Genomic DNA, 16,802 nt, shown 5'->3' with positions numbered 1-16,802 from the left:
AAAACAAACAAACAAACAACAACAACAACAAAACCTGCCTCTCAGTTCTAACCATTCACATTTAAACTCTTACAAATAAGGGGGCTACAAACCGTGTTTGTTTAAGTGACGTGTGTGTGTGTGAAGGACCTTTTAAAATTGAAAAAATCTATCACTAGATCTAAATTTTTTTAATCATATTAGAAAAGTGGTTCTTTATAGACCCAAATGTGGTTCTTCTATAGCATCACTCAGAGAACCTTTTGTATCACCTTTATTTTTAAGAGTGTATGCCTTATTCTTATTTGTTTTTTAAAGTTGACTCCAGGGTGAACACTGCTGCTGTCTCAAACCTCTCTCTTATTAAAAAACAAAACAACACAAAACCTTCAGTTCTTAGGGAAACACACTCTGAGTCTGTGCTGACATTTCACTGCAGTTTTGCTCCAGACCTTTAGAATTTGATGAATTTTGACTTGCGTTAATGTGGCACATTAATGGGAATGTGTTATATCAGCTGCTGTTGCTACTACAGTAGACTGAGCTCTAAAAACAGAAGATGAACAAAGTTGTCATGTGGCCCAGACAGACGCATGTCTTTATTAGAATGTGAGCTTCATGTAGAAATGTGTAAGAAATTCAGTTACTTGGTTTAATGAAGCAAACTCAGACCAAGTCAAATGACAGTCACGGCTAACACAATGCTGTAAGATGTGGATGCAAATTGAGAAGTTGAATAATGTCTGTTTAAAGTGATGTGATAGACAGCAGAGCCCACAATACGGCCGACAGTTTTTTCTTAAAGTCTCACAGTCAACCTCCAGTGAAAGTCAAGTTTTTGTGTTTGTTTGTTCTATTTAAACCTTTTAAACTTGTCACTTTGGTGTTGTTTATTTGCTATAAGTCTTAGCATGGTTGAAACTGCAGTGTTTCAAAGACAGTCTCATATGAGTGAATTAAGACAGCCAGGGTTTCTTACATTATAAACCCAAGGACCCAATCCTGATGCTGTGTTCTGGTGTTAATCAGAAGTTTGTGTGTATGACTATACTCTGTTTGTGCTTCTCTGAAAATTCGCCAACCATACACTAAACAGCCTACTAACGTGATTCAACATTAATTAACAAATAAGCACTTTTCTGGTGATAACAAATGTCATCTTAAAGTTAGATTTTTATATAGAGAAAACATACAAACCCTCACTATTCACATGTACTAATTCACTAAATTCACTAATTTACACATTTTATCCCAGAGAAAAGGCAAAATGTCATGATGTAAAAATGTCATCTTTAAACTTGTGTCATATCTAAGTTTACCAGCGGTAAATAGGACATTATCAGCTGTTCAGACACAATTTACAAGTGGGAAACAAGGGTTTCCCCGTTTTCGAAACCACTCACACTTAGCATAACACACACATATAATTTAGATGAAGAGAGAGGGTTTAAAACGGCTGTAGGGTGATTTTAATATCGTTTACCCAACATGTGAATATAAGCGTGTGCACTTGATTTTAAAAAGACTGATCTATAAAAAGCTCACAAGCGCTGAGATTTTGGGGGGGAGATGAAAAAACGTGGCGGCGCGCGCTCTAAACGAGGCAGTAAACAAGCCCGGCGTCGCCGGCGCCCCGCCGTAAATCAGCAGCGGCCAATCAGAATGCGCGTAGCCTGCTGGCAGCGGGGCGATTCTAACCAATGGAGAGTGGCGAGGGGCGGGGGCAGGGCTTGACGCACTGAGGCGCGTGATTGACGCAAGAGCTGAAGCTAAATTTAGCAGCGGGCGGCCCGCGGTGTGAGATAGCGGATCCTTCATTCACTCTGCCGGGGCGGGTCCGTTTATTTTAGACATTTGATTGTGTTCCAGCCAACCCAAATATAGTCGTAGACAGGTATTTTTAGCGGAAGCGTGTCCCCGTTTCTTCTTGCCAGGGAACAACCTCATGATAGCCCGGCACTGTAACCGGAGACCGGGGGCTGACTCGCGGCGAGAGGTTTCTGGTTTAACGTCCTTATGTTTTCTGCGAGGTGAAGTTTGGACAACGAGCGCTTTCACGGTTTTAGTTGAACGTTACCTCACGGACACTCTACTCGTCGGGCTACAGACTGGCCTCGTTTCACCTTTTCATTCTAAAAACAAACGACATGAGTAGGAACTGTGACAGAGAGGTAATTTCTGAGGTAAAACAGGACTTGCCGCTTATCAACAGCCGCGAAGTAATGCGAACGTTAGCATACACGTTCATTTTGTTGACGTTTACGTCTTTTAATAAATGTACGGGTGATTTAGGTGAATAAATGCCTTAAATTAAGTCGCTTTTCTGAAAAATGGACAGCGAACAAAGACAACAGGCTTCGAACAGCTCGACCAGACATAAATAAACTTAATTTATTGCCTGAAAGTGCACCTTCATCCTCATCATACACAGCGCGTAGTTTATATTCATAGCTAGTTTTAACGACTACAACGGGGTAAACAACCGTATAAACTGTTTATTTATGTCCGTATGTTGAGTTTAGTCCTGCGGGCACTCTGGCTGAGGGGAAAGTTGTTCAGTTATGCGTCGTCAGAGTTGGCGGAAAGTGTGTGTGTGTGTGTGTGTGTGTGTGTGTGTGGCTAGGTCATCATCCCCGGGATTCCCCTCTCCATGACCTCCTTCGGCCCCTACAGATGATCTGCCAAAGCCAGATCTGTGTCGGCTGGGTCAAGGCTGTACCATCACTCTTCACTTCAGTAAACCGAGGAGGAGTAACAGTGAACTGAAATGTAGAAGACCTCAGACCTTGTGACATCTGAGGTGCTAATCTGTTACTATTGATAACAGTGATCTTACGCTTCTACATTTAGTGTAATTACACGAAATCTCAAAGTGCTCATACACTGGAAACTATCAAACCCCATAATACCAGCAAGATAGTGCGTCTGAAAACATAGTATTTATCAAATAGTTGAGGAAAATACATCCAGCTAAATCCACACGTGTACACTAACACTGCAAGATGTTACTCCAGAATGACAGCCTCATGCTGATTGTTGTGTTCAAAACTAATATTTGTCAAATTCTAGCCAACCTGGGATTGTTTAATGTTCATCATGGTCTTACCCTGGTAATTTTAAATTGTAAAGTTTATGGTAATCCTAAAATTAGCATAGTTCATTACAGGTTACTGCAATAAAATACTAAATACATTAAATACATATGTTATTATACAGCAATATAGAAGTCACAGTTTCTTTTACCATTTCTATAGACTCAGGGCAGAAGAGTGATATCTTTGAGGTGGTCTTTCAAAGATGTCTTGAGGACATCTTTGAAAATATACAAATGTGAACTATAACATTTACCCAAAGATAAAGCACACGCCTTGGCTTTTATCTAATTCATCACCGTTTCAGTGTCAGAAAGCACACTATGTCAATACAATAGTCTTGTAGTTATGGACATTCCTTTGTGGATAGTTTATGTGTCTATTATGTTATTTATATTTTGTCCAAAAGTGCCATGTTCCCCTTTCCACCCTCCATCACTGAACAGAAACGTTGAGCAAGCTCAGAACCCACGCTATAGAAGGAAAATGTGCAAATGACCAGGGTCAAATTTACTTTAATAAATGAAATCACATACTTGATTAATGTAGTAAATAATAGAAACATTAAGTTCATATTTTGTGTCATAATATGCAGCAAAAAATTAAACAAAAAATGCTTGTTGACAATAGTTAAAGAAGTGTCAAAGCATTCTTAAGGTCAAGAGTGGGAGCTGTGCAGTTAGAGTATGTCCTACTTTCACATACTTTAGCCAGGAGAATACCTTTAAATAATAAATAAACGTGTAGGAAGTGCAGCTAGATTTGGGGAGTAGTAAAACTATGAAATTTGAAAACGCAGGTGAATATAACACCCTTTTTTACCCACTGCCACTTCATTATATTCAGCTTTGTCCAGACAGGTTTCTGTTGGACCTGTGACTAAATAGCACATCAAATCTATCCCATAGTAGTCACAACACTACAGTACACAGGGCCCAGTAACCAGAGTCTGATCTAATTCTTTTGGAAATTATATGATTATGTTGTCTGGATCTATATTGCTGGATGTTTGCATAATTCTTACTGGACATTTATAGCATTAGATAATGATGATGACAGGTCAGCGTTTTTTACTGAAATCTCACACTTTATGTAATTCTGAGGATGTTTTTGCACAATTAGCTGTACTCCAGCCTGTTTTTGAGCTGGAAACCATTCCAATGTATTTATGAAGCCCCAGTGTCAGTAAATGACTAAAAATAAAAACAAAGGGCCTCGGTGCAGTATGCTAGGCTTTCTTGCTCTCTGCTTGTGGCCGAATAACAGCATCTGGAGTGGTTTAGACAAAATTGTGACCAATTGCTCAATTTCTGCTCCATAAGTGGGTAATATTGATTATTTTTTGCTGATTTGGATTATTTAATTTATTCAAACTTACTGTTTGAATAACGTAATCAAACCAGAGAGAACAGCACTTCCCCGGAATCGTCCATGTTGTCTTTAAGCACACAAATCTACAGCTTTATTCAGAAGAAGCAATGTCATCTAAACATCAAACTACTTGGTGTTTCTGTGCAGTCATGTGTACGTATAGCAAAAGTGAATCTAAAATTTATTACAATTTTTATGTTTTTTTCTATCATTGTTTTCTCACTACAATAACCATCATGCTTCCATCGAGTAATAAATCACACAAACATCAACTTAGTCACAAAGTGGTAGGTCACGTAAAATGACAGAGTGGGATCAGTGGATGCTGAAGGGCATACTGCGCAGAGGTCACCAACTTTGTGCAAAATCACTCACTACAGACCACTAAACTTCCTGTGGGCTCCAGATTCACTCAAGAAAAGTGTGTATAGAGCTTCATGGAATGGATTTCCACGGCCCAGCAGCTGCATTCAAGCCTTACACCAAGCACAATGCAAACCCTATGGATTAAGAATGGGACGCCATTCAAGTTCATGTGCATAAAAATGCATTAGTAAATAAGACCAAACATTGTAATGAGTTATTAAAAAAGTAAAACATGAAGACGTTTGTGTAGACAGCATGAACTTTAACTTTTATATTTCCTGGCAGCGGTGATCCTGTGTATGATGGATGTGAGCGAGTGATGGATATCTGAATGGCTTTTACCACGCTGACTCATTGCGTGGGCTGAAAACACACCAAAACCTGGTGAGTTAATAATGCCTTCAATACCTGTGCTGCATAAGTTTTTGCAACACTGATAAAACTCAGTGAGTGAATCAGAAAGTATTTACAACTTATTTTGTTTGGTTACAAACTGACCTAAAATAACACCAAATGTGAGAGTAGTGTGGCATTACAGATTTGATCTGCTTTATTCCAACAACAGCGTACAGTACATCACAGGGTTGAATAAGGTACATGCCGAGGCGTGTGTTTTATCTCTGTAAATGTTATAGGTCACAGTTTCTAGTTTGGAATCTCTAGTATTAAATTGCATTTGTTGGGTGTATATTGTTTCAATACAGTGGGGATCTTCCAACAGTTTTGTTTATTCAAAGTTATAACAGTAAAAAAATTATAGAATTGTTTTATTACAAGCCAAATATAAGACAAACCTTTGAATGATACACAGCTGATTCTAAAATTACTAGGAACCTGTCATAGCCTGCACAGTACTGTTTCTATTAAAAGGTGTATCTAGAACAACTCATATTAATTTGGCATGATAAATATGATAAGCCCACTCCAGGGTGTATTCCTGCCTTGCGCCCAATGATTCCAGGTAGGTTCTGGACCCACCGCCGCCCTGAACCGGATAATGAATGAATGAATGAATGAATGAATATGTTAAGATTTGACAAGAACTTTACTCTAAACCCATGATTGCTATGTTCCTTAAAACAGCACTAAATTATCCACGATCTACGTCTTATTGAATAACATTGTAATGTTTAATGTATCAGGTAATTCCACTCTTTTGAATGGTAGTATGTGTATAACTACTGATTATTATAAAGGTACAGAACTTTGTACTATACTTTACAGACACATAGCTCTGCCAGATGAGTTGTGTGTAAATGTTTGTGTGCGTGGGGGGAAAGGGTTATTGTGGTGGAAGTTTATGCTGATGAGTCCTCATCCTTTTTTTCTTTTTTGTGTTTATATGAGTCACTATGGCAATTGTTCAGAATGAGAAAGGACAGTTTCTAGGAGTGCCATTTTTTATACATGTTTAGAGTGGCCTCGAGAGTGAAATAATCACCAGGGGCAAATATTTTAATATAATTCTCACTGAACTCATGAGAATGCCTTGAATTCAAGATTCAAGATCATTTTATTGTCGTTGCACACAGTAGAAAGAAATTGAGCAGCAATCCTTACAGTGCATTTAACAAGAGGTTAACCACAAATAACAAGACATCAAATCCACTTCTTCATAAAATAAGGAGTGACACTAGTAGCTTAATAGAATGTAAGCTAGATAAAGGCTATATTATACAAAACGTACAATCTAAATAGGAAGTGTTATATAAAGGTTAGATAATAAAGTGAGTGTGTGAAAGAATGAATGTAGCAGCATGGTGCTGTAAACGCAACAAAATTATTAAAAGATATAGTATTGCACATTATAAACTGGCCACTGCGCTGTCAAAGTTGTGCAGTGTTCAGTTCTCATACTGCCCTGGGGTACAAACTGTTTCTCAGTCTGTTTTTTTTTTGTGAAGTGATGGATCTATAGTGTTACATAAAGCACCCTCACTGTTTTAATTGTGCAGTGCTATGTGGAATTGTACTCGTGGATTGGAAGCAAAAGAAAAACTCAGACGTAAACTGTGTCATGTTCCGGCTTGAATTGTAATGTTAATGTATAGAGATTGTATTTTACTTATTCATTAGGAAGCGTTTCTATTGGTTCATCTCTCAAGAGTTATTGACACAGATGATACAACTATCTGTCAGTGAAAAAACAAACACACACAAGCTGTTTTTAATAAATCATAAATAGATACACAGGTAAGCATTGTTAAACTAATCTTAGTTTAGTAAGCACATGGGAAGGCCACACACTCTGTGTCAGCGCGTGTCAGGTCTACATTCCTTTCCTCCTCTTATCTCCCTGCAATGTCAGCACCTCACCCAAAAGACACTTGTATTGTTCCACACCCAAATAGACGATGTTGTCCCAAATCTGCAGAGTTGTGGGCAGCTGTCTGCATATCTTTGAGCTCTCCATTTCCCATGAGCTTCAGTCTAGGTGTGGGGGTGTTTGCAGTGTGTAAAACAGGTATTCAGACTGATTGCTCAGCAGGTGTTCATAGCTGAAGCATGAGGGCTGCTTGTGTAGACCTTGTGTTGTTGTGTCAGTTTAATTTTACACTTTTTCACTTTCTCTTATGACTCATGTGTAGGGGTGTGTAAAACTGTAATCATTCTGCTGATGTAAGTGCAGACATTTGATGCACTGAACACAAAATAATACACAAAGCATGTATGTTCTTCTTGATCGAGACACAGTTGTTGGTAGCTGCCACAGATCTAGGGTTAGAGTCTAGGTCTGAAACTGTTCTCCTGAGTCATAGAACCTGATTCGATACTTGAGTTGGAGTGGCGAGAATACACCCTGGCCAGTCCTTCACAGGGCAACACACACACAAACACACACACTCACACATTCATTCACACACTCACACTTTTGAGTCTCCAATCCACCTACCAACATGTGTTTTTGGACTGTGGGAGGAAACCCATGCAGACACAGGGAGAACACACCACACTCCTCACTGACAATCACCCGGAGGAAACGCACGCAGACACGGGGAGAACACACCACACTCCTCACAGACAGTCACCTGTAGTGGGAATCGAACCCACAACCTCCAGGCCCCTGGAGCTGTATTACTGCAACACTACCTGCTGCGCCACAGTGCCGCCCACATTAATACATGACTTTACTAATTTATTTTGTGGATAAATGCAATCAAACCTCACATATTTCAGTATAACACATGTTTCAGTATAATTACAGTTAAAATAAAAGCAGCTGTTACTAGAGAAAAGATGGAGAGCCTCCTTCGAATACATGAGTAGGTGGTTGCAAAAGTCTGTAAACACTGTAAATATTTGCATGCAAATGTTTGGACACTACTGTTTATCAGTATGTCACCTTCTGCAAATAAAATGTAAGTGGGTATTTAAATCTGAAGATATGTGTTCCCAGTATAACATGTATTTCATAAACCCAATGCTGTGTAAGATCTATTGTACTATATACACACAGTATAATGAAGAGTTGGCCTGATCCAATGGTGTACAATAGTATTTTTTTTATGTTTTTAATATTTTAGCTTGCCGATTATGAGCTGCATAATTCTACATTATCCATCTTCCAGTGTAGAGATTCATTTCTCATTTCAGTAACTTATAATGCACTAATGCATAGAGTAAATGAATATTTAAATGCTTCGTTTGAATACCTAAGGTATTTTTAAAATTTGGCAGTGTGCATGTGAATGGAATGTAAGTGGTGTTTGCACATTAGTGAATACAGTACAAGAGATTAAAGAGTTCCAGTGTTGTTTTTTCAGCTCTTTTCACAGAGCAGGTCATTGCTTGCGTGAGGTGTCTGTTAGAGAGCTAAATCAGCTTAAAACAACCTGAAAAACCGGAAGCCTCCAGAGGCCATGAACTTTTCTGTGTGTGAGAGAGAGAGGGAGAGAGAGAGAGAGAGAGAGAGAGAGTGGGAAAGGAGGAGGAGGAGAAGCACTTCACTTCCAATAACAGCCTGAGGTAATGTGTGTGCTCACACATTAGCTGACACAGGATGCATGTAGACATGAGTGATTTGTAAGAAACAATACATTGGAATTCCTCTTACACGCACCATATTTTTGAGCTGTGGAACTGTGGAAATGTATCCTCTGGAGAGTGGTAGCTCCATTCTCTCATCTGTAATGAGTTGGAGTGGTGTTTGTGATACAAAGCTATCATCAAACATGATGAAATCCTCACTTCATGATTGCTTTCATGGCTGAATGCCAGCAAATTCTCACAGCAGCACTCTGACATTTAATGTAAAGCTTCTTTAGAAGAGTAGATGCTGTCACCAGGGGACAACCTACTGATTAATACTTTTAATTTCAGAAGAAATGTGGGATTACCACAGACTGTTGGTCTTACAGTGTATGAGAAGACAAGGGCGTATGTGTTTTCAGTTTTGGGAGAATGCAGTTTGGGAGTTCAGTATTAAATCTAAACAAAAACAACACTTATGTTACAAGACTTTGAAGTATGTGAAGTTTAATCAGTCACAGCAGATGAAAGTGTTATTGTCACAGAATTATAATAATTCCTTGTTTCAAGAGCAACTAATAGTTTAATCTATATATAATACTAATATTTAAACTATGTATATTTCCACTGGGATGGACACATACCTGTTTGGTTTACTGCATTCATGTGGTATTGATTTACGTAGGAGATAATTATACATTATAATCTCAGGTAACAGAAGATGGAACTTGTCCAATTTTTCTGACATTTTCAGCCAGTCTTGTGTATACTATGTTATGTTAATCTCAGAAATTCATAGGTTATCAAAGACCATCTGAATTAATTAATTTATATAATTTCCAAATGTGTCCAGTTTTTATCGGTTTATTTGTATTTCATGAAAAGTTTACTTTGCAAGCTTTATTTTAACAGCTACATTTTCAGGACAACAACATTTTTTCAAGGTTTTTATTTCATTAACAGAACTCCAAAGTGGGGGCGGCATGGTGGCACAGCAGGTAGTGTCTCTGTCACACAACATTCCCCTCCGTGACTGTGACTGTCTGTGAGGAATGTGGTGTGTTCTCCCCGTGTCTTTGTGGGTTGCCTCCGGGTGACTGTCTGTGAGGAGTGTGGTGTGTTCTCCCTGTGTCTGCATGGGTTTTCTCCGGGTGACTGTCTGTGAGGAGTGTAGTGTGTTCTCCCCATGTCTTTGTGGGTTTCCTCCGGGTGGCTGTCTGTGAGCAATGTGGTGTGTTCTCTCTGTGTCTGCGTGGGTTTCCTCCGGGTGATTGTCTGTGAGGAGTGTGGTGTGTTCTCCCTGTGTCTGCGTGGGTTTCCTCCGGGGCTGTGGTTTCCTCCCACTGTCCAAAAACACACGTTGGTAGGTGGATTGGTGACTCAAATGGTGTGTTCCTGCCTTGCGCCCAGTGATTCCGGGTAGGCTCCGGACCCACCACTGCCCTGAACTGGATAAGGGTTACAGACAATGAAAGAATGAATTACTGAACTCCAAAGTGAATACTCTGATGTTATTTATTTGCTACATTTAACCTTTTGGAAAATAAAAAAAATTAGACAATGCATTGTAAGTTCGGCACATTTCCCCCTGTAAGCTAAATGAATCAAATAGACATAAAGCATGCATTAAAATATGCAGATGAACGTTCAGTAAAGAGGAGGTGTAGTTTTTCAATCAGCAAATCATTTGACTAGGGAATCCCTAAGGTTTGTATATGACTATAATTTGTTGGGAATTAACTGGTGAAGGGTCTTTGAGTCATCCATTTTCTTCACTTTGTTTCAAATGCTGCACTTGCCTCAGCTTATGGACGGTGATGTTTATGCTATGTTACTGGCTGACATCCATCCAGGACCTTACTGCTTGACCACACGCAATCTCCCCGCCGAGAGCATCTTGAGGTATGTATGCTATGGGTGGTGCTTTGAAATAAACAAGTGGAAAACCTAAGGACACTTCACCCCTTTTTCCACTCTGTCTATAACTGGTGTGATTCAGTGAATCAGAATCTTGACATTTAAAACGTGGTTCAGCTCTCAGTGTTGCGTACATAAGTTACTCTCGCATGACACGGGGGATTGGATATTTCTCATCGTTTAGAAATATTAAAAGGAAAGGTTAGGGTTAGGTTTAGTGTACAGAGGTACACAGTCCCACTGCGTGGGGTTTGGAGCCCTACCTGCTGCTGTCATTATCAGTGTCCCATTAAGGTGTAAAGGCTGGATAGACCTGTCTTTCATGTGGATGAATGTGAATAAAGAAAAATCAGTTATACTTACAAGACGACATGGCAGCAGTTCAGCCACACCCTTGTAGCAAAAATGTACTACGATTATTCTTCTTCTTCTGGAACAAACTTGTGACACAGACCTATATAACGTATTTGAAATGAGAAATGCTCATACAGAGCAGACGGAAATCCTATCTCCTCAGGGAACACATATAAGGTTGTGATAAGCCCCTCCTCTGGGCTGTTTTAAGCTTTTAGAAACTTCTTTTCCTGTAACATGCCAATTCAAAATTAGTTACATAATTAACTTAGCAAAAAAGTCTTCTGGATAAAAAAGATCATAAATATAATAATAATAATAATAATAAAATGAATTATAATATTTAGAAATTTTTAAATACCATCCTGAGGTTTGAAATTGCTGTACAATATTCAAAATAAAAAGTTTTGTGCAGTGGTCCTACACTCCTCTGTGACCAGTTCCACCTGCTAGCTCCATCTTGCAGGGCTCCACACAAGAGAGCGCAAAGCACAGCACATACTTATTGGAGATATAAAGCTAACAAATGCCTCTTTTCAAAGGGTAGCTTTTTCAGGTTTTTAGCACAGCTCAACAAACTTGTATTATGCCGGGATCAGACTACACGATATCTTTGTCTTTCACGACGTACACTGTGTCAGATTAGAGCTGTAAACTTGTGCCGTGTCTCGGTCGGGAGAGAGGGAACACTACACGTTTGACACGGATCGTTCTCCATTCACGTCTTTGCGTGAGTTCAGATGACGTCGGGCTATAAACTGTTGATCATGGCGACAGAAGCACTGTGTGATGCTGTAGTTTTGTTCTGAAAAGAAGTAGTAGTAAAAGCAATAGTGGCCGGTTCCTGGGTGTTACAGAGAGGACGGTGTGGACTGTCTCCTACAAAGAGAACCTGAGGGAATGTGTTACACGTCCAGAGCATTTCCTCTGCAGTCTGACCCCGGCATTAGAACTGTAAGATGCCAGATGCCATCAGATTGACGCCCCCTTACTGAAAGGGGAAGGAGAGGACCTTCCTGTCCACTCTGAGAGAGCGAGAACAGTTATGCTCTCTTGGAAGCCCCAGTTTTATTGTTTCAGTGTCCAGTAAGGAATGGAAGTATGGGCTGAATAACTAACTTTTGATTAAATTAGTAAGAAATAATTAGTAAGAAATAGATATGACACTACGTCTTTGATACAGCTGGCAATAACTGAGACTGCTCAAGGTTAAGGCCTCATTTTATAAAGAAAGATTCCCTCTCCATTAGTTCTAACTATTCAGGGTTTCATGGCATATCACACACACGGAAGCCCAAATATTGCCACACATTTGGTAATGCAAAGGTCAAAGGTATAATGAGTACACACATACACACAAGACATCTTCACACAGTTATACGCTCAGACACTCAGATAATGTGTAAATACTTTTAACGCCCCCAGTTTACAGATGACTCAGCAGATAAGCTTGCTTCTTAAAGAGGGGTTCCCCAGAGTGTACCACTCACTCACCCACACACTCATGCACCACTGATTTTTGATAAAGGAAAGGTTACCTTGCAAGACAGTCATATTTTGAAACAGATGGCTCACAAAATACCAGGGTCACTTTAATTCTCTGTAACTAACAAAGAGGCTAATTTCAAACGGAATATGAATTTATTCACTTTTATATTTATTCACAAGTTCGGACCATCTATAAAAAGTAGTTGCTCATGGAACTTCAGCTGATTTTAACCTTTGACACAAAGCAAAAGGAATTCCAGAGAAACACAAACATTTGAAGCTTGCAAAACACTGAAGTACAGATTCTTTGTGTACTGCAGTTTAATAGTCAATCCTTCCTTTAAAGTTAAATAAACTCATTTGACTCTTTGTTTAATACTCTTTAGTGCAGACATTCTGAAAATGTATGTTGTATTTTATATATAAATTATATTCTGAGCTATATACTGGGGATATATGTATTTATAAAATATATTCACAAAATATGGCTCAGAGTATTTTATTACATTTATTACATTACATTTATGCATTTGGCAGACGCTTTTATCCAGCGACTTACAAAAGAGGATCTAACATTCGAACTACAGCACAATTTATAAAAATTACCTTACATTAAGTGCAATATGCCAGGAAGTAATAAGTCCATTAAAGAAAGACATTCAGTGCAAGAGATACTCTTGGAAGACCTGGGTTTTCAAGGATTTCTTGAATGTGGAGAGGGTTCCTGTTGCTCTGATAGTGCTTGGAAACTCGTTCCACCAGCGTGGTACCAGAGATGAGAATAGCCTCAACTGACCTGTTATTAATAGTAAGATTGAAATTCAATAATTAAATTACAGTTATTTTATTTCACTCTTATTTTGTCTGGCTCTGAAGACTTTACTGTGGTTTATGATGACATGAAGCATGCATTTGTTATAGCTTTAAATTATCTTTGTACTCTTCCTGTAGTGCCCCAGGGTTTTCTCAGAATTGTTCTCACAGTGTGAGCTGAATATTTCCACAGAAGTGTGTTCAGAGGTTAGCAGTATTCCTGACAAATGATTTATTTTATACATTAAATGTGAGAGTGTGATACAGTACACTTCTTTAGGACACCCTCAAGCCCTGAATTTTTTGTGGCCTTAAATGAACATAATTTGAGTGCCATTTAAAATTCAGTGACGAGAGAGAAGTGATCAGTCGTATTGACTAACGCTAACATACTTACAACTAAAAATGAACTAAAGCTAAAAATATGAGACGCTGGATGGTCTAAGCATTAGCCCTGTTATTGGGTGAATGCCAGTTTGTTTCCTGGTGATGCAATGATAACTAGCCTTGCTCTCTCTGAGCAGGTTGGAGCGCACAGACTTGGGAAGGTAGTGTTCTCCTCCAAGTGTGTTGAACTGTAAAGTAATATTGTGTTTGCAGCGTGAAAAGAAGACCCTGCTTCCTTCACAAGTTAATGAAGCCTGGTGTCTTTGATTGTTTACCTCCTCATTTCCAGCTTCATGTGTGAAGGCAAGCGAGTGAGTGGAATTGGCAATGAAAAAATATTTTTTGTCCTGCATTGACTGGTTTTTGGGATGAGAGAATGGCTGGAGAGTTGGAGAAAGATACCTGAGTGAAGCAGTTAGGTGCTGTTACTGTTAGCTACTAAACACCAGTGGAGGAATCTGATTAAAATACTATAACTCTCTATTTGTGACTGGGTGAAACACATGTACATGCCTGTGAGGATGTGTGTATGTGTGTCTGTGCCTGTGTGCGTGTGTGTGAGTGCCCTCAGGATATGATTCAGCAGCGGTAAACGGCATGCAGCGTGGAGTTTCTCTTATCTAAATGTTTGGACAGAGAGGTTTTTTGTGTAATAAATAATCTCATTAAGCATGACCCAGACATGCTGCGAGATTCCCCATCTTCAGCACGCACCAGCTACGCACTGACCCCTCTCACCCTCACCTCTATAATGTGATACAGTGCAGTGGTGTAGTCTGGGGGCCATTACAATGCACTCGTCATTAAACACTGATGTAGGTTTCGTTTTAAAAAACGTTTCTTCATTGAAGGACATGATGACAAAACGTCAGAGCAGCAGTTAATATATCGCTACCTGTTGTTTTTCATTTTTTTAGTCTGCTTCTTTTATTTTCTTTCACTCTCTCTCTCTCTCTCTCTCTCTCTCTCTTCCGTTTGCTGTCTGTCTTTCAGTCAGAAGTCATTATGACAATTTGTATTGCTATTTGTATTAAATTTCTTGAAAATCGAGTAATAATATGCTTTCTTCTCTCACTCCAACTCTTTTTCTCTCTTTCTCTCTCTCTCTGCCTTTCTCTCTCTCTCTCTCTGCCTTTCTCTCTCTCTCTCTCTCTCTCTCTCTCTGCCTTTCTCTCTCTCTCTCTCTCTCTCTCTCTCTCTCTCTCTCTCTCTCACACACACACACACACACACATACACACACACACCTATCCAGTATACAGTTTTGAGGCTGGGAAATGAGCCTTCTGCTAAAGTGGCTAGCTGGCTTATCTGTGAGTGCTTGTCTCTGGGCTTTAAAGAGAGCGTGAGGTATTGAGTTCTCTCTAAAACACAAAACAGTTACTCACAGCAGGGAAAAAAGAAAGCAGAGAAGAAAAAGAGAAAGCCCTCACACTCAGCTCTCTCGTGTTTCCTGTGTCGAGGTCCGGAGGCCGCAAGCCGCTGCCGTATCACCGGAGAAGTGGCTGCGTGCCGGTGTGGAACAGAGCGAGCAGATTACAGTGTGTGTATCAAAGCCATGTCCACACACTCTCAGGAGAAGTGAGAGAGGGACTTTCCCAGCCTCCACTTTTCCACTATGGCTTGGTTATTACCTCTTATTGCTCAGTTATTAATCAGAGAGGAATATCCTGGGCCTCCTAGGCCTTCATTGGAGGCTGAATCATTTCAATAAAAAAGCTGTCATTTTAATTTTATTCAGAATTATTATTTAATTTAATTTAAGTATAATTACATTCAGTAAATCTTGTCATAGCTGAACTGAAGGTAATGTAGTATTATTCCATTTGTTTGGGTTCAGACCAAATAGAAAGTTGACACAAAACTAAACAGAACATTTTTCAATGAAAACCTTTTTCTTTGTGGTGTCTAGGTAAATATAGCCAACAAGACCCTCCCATTGGACGCCAGGAACTGAACCTACACCAACAAAATGACAGGAGTAAGAGTGGAATCAACCAGTTGTTTTGTGATTTCCAAGAGGTGGGTAAACGTGTGAAAGAATGGAAGATGTTTTTTTGTGAATATATTTTTATTATAATTTTTTCAACACATAACACACAAAAAAAAGAAAAAGAAATAAAGTTGCACATGTATGGGAGGAAGTGAAAAGGGAAAAAGAGTGAAAGACTGTAACACACTACATACACTTTCACAAATCAGCCAAAATGTCTTTAACAAAAGAGGTAGCTTCGGACCGACTCTCACCCATGACTCGCTCCAACAAAAGTACATCCAAATAATAATGCAAAAAAAACAAACAAACAAAAAAAAAAACACAGAGTGGCCTGCAGTCCAGGCAGCCATAATTATTTCCTTTTCACAAAAAAATTATATTAAGAGTGGAATCATCTCCAAACAGAAACAAAGCTGGAGAACTGGGAAAATCTTGACGTAGCAGAGAAGATAACAAAGAAACTGCTGTTTTCCAGAGAATGGACGTTAACTAGATAAGTTAACCAGGACTGGGGCTCTTTCAAGTGCTCTTTAATGTAAAGATTCACTGTAAACACTTTGTGTTTATTCTACCAGAACACTCCTTAATGACAGTTTAGTGAAATTAATTTAAATGTACAATATGTTCATCTGTGTTACATGGTTCCAACAGTTTTAATATCCGAAATCTTTCTTAAATTCCTCAGCACTGAAGGGGTAACAGCTAAAACAGAACCAAGCAACCCACTGAAAAATAGCAGCTGTACCACCTCCTGTTTTTTATGATGTAAATACGAAACAGGAAATGTGACTGTGGTGGAAGGTAATAAGCATCAAAATGTGCCAAAGTGGGCAAGCTCAATAAGAATTAGGATAGCTAATACGGTCATGGCTGTGGATGCACACACGCTGGCCTCCTTAGGTGGGTTTGGGTCAGTCTAAGGGGTCAAACTCATCTCTCTTTAGCCTCAGACAGACTAGGTCAGGCCTGATTGGAAGCTTTCCATGTCACCCTCGGGTTCGATTGGCTGAGAGGCCGCCTGCTATCTCATCAGTCCTCTGGTCAAGCCTGATATCAAGTAGCAGTGCTGT

General features: G+C 39.3%; 1 long non-coding RNA gene across 1 annotated transcript in view; it reads left to right on the top strand.

Moving 5' to 3' along the window:
- The first annotated feature begins 1,793 nt into the window (after positions 1–1,793).
- Positions 1,794–16,802, top strand: part of LOC136710921 (uncharacterized) — a 77,561-nt gene continuing 62,552 nt past the window's right edge. The window contains exons 1-3 of the long non-coding RNA XR_010804683.1: positions 1,794–2,779; positions 5,094–5,192; positions 15,649–15,758. This is a non-coding gene — a long non-coding RNA (uncharacterized lncRNA). The remainder of the gene's footprint in view (positions 2,780–5,093; positions 5,193–15,648; positions 15,759–16,802) is intronic.

Source organism: Hoplias malabaricus, chromosome 1, assembly GCF_029633855.1.
Source record: "Hoplias malabaricus isolate fHopMal1 chromosome 1, fHopMal1.hap1, whole genome shotgun sequence".
In the NCBI taxonomy this organism is placed as follows: domain Eukaryota; kingdom Metazoa; phylum Chordata; class Actinopteri; order Characiformes; family Erythrinidae; genus Hoplias; species Hoplias malabaricus.
This window is presented reverse-complemented; position numbering and strand designations above follow the sequence as displayed.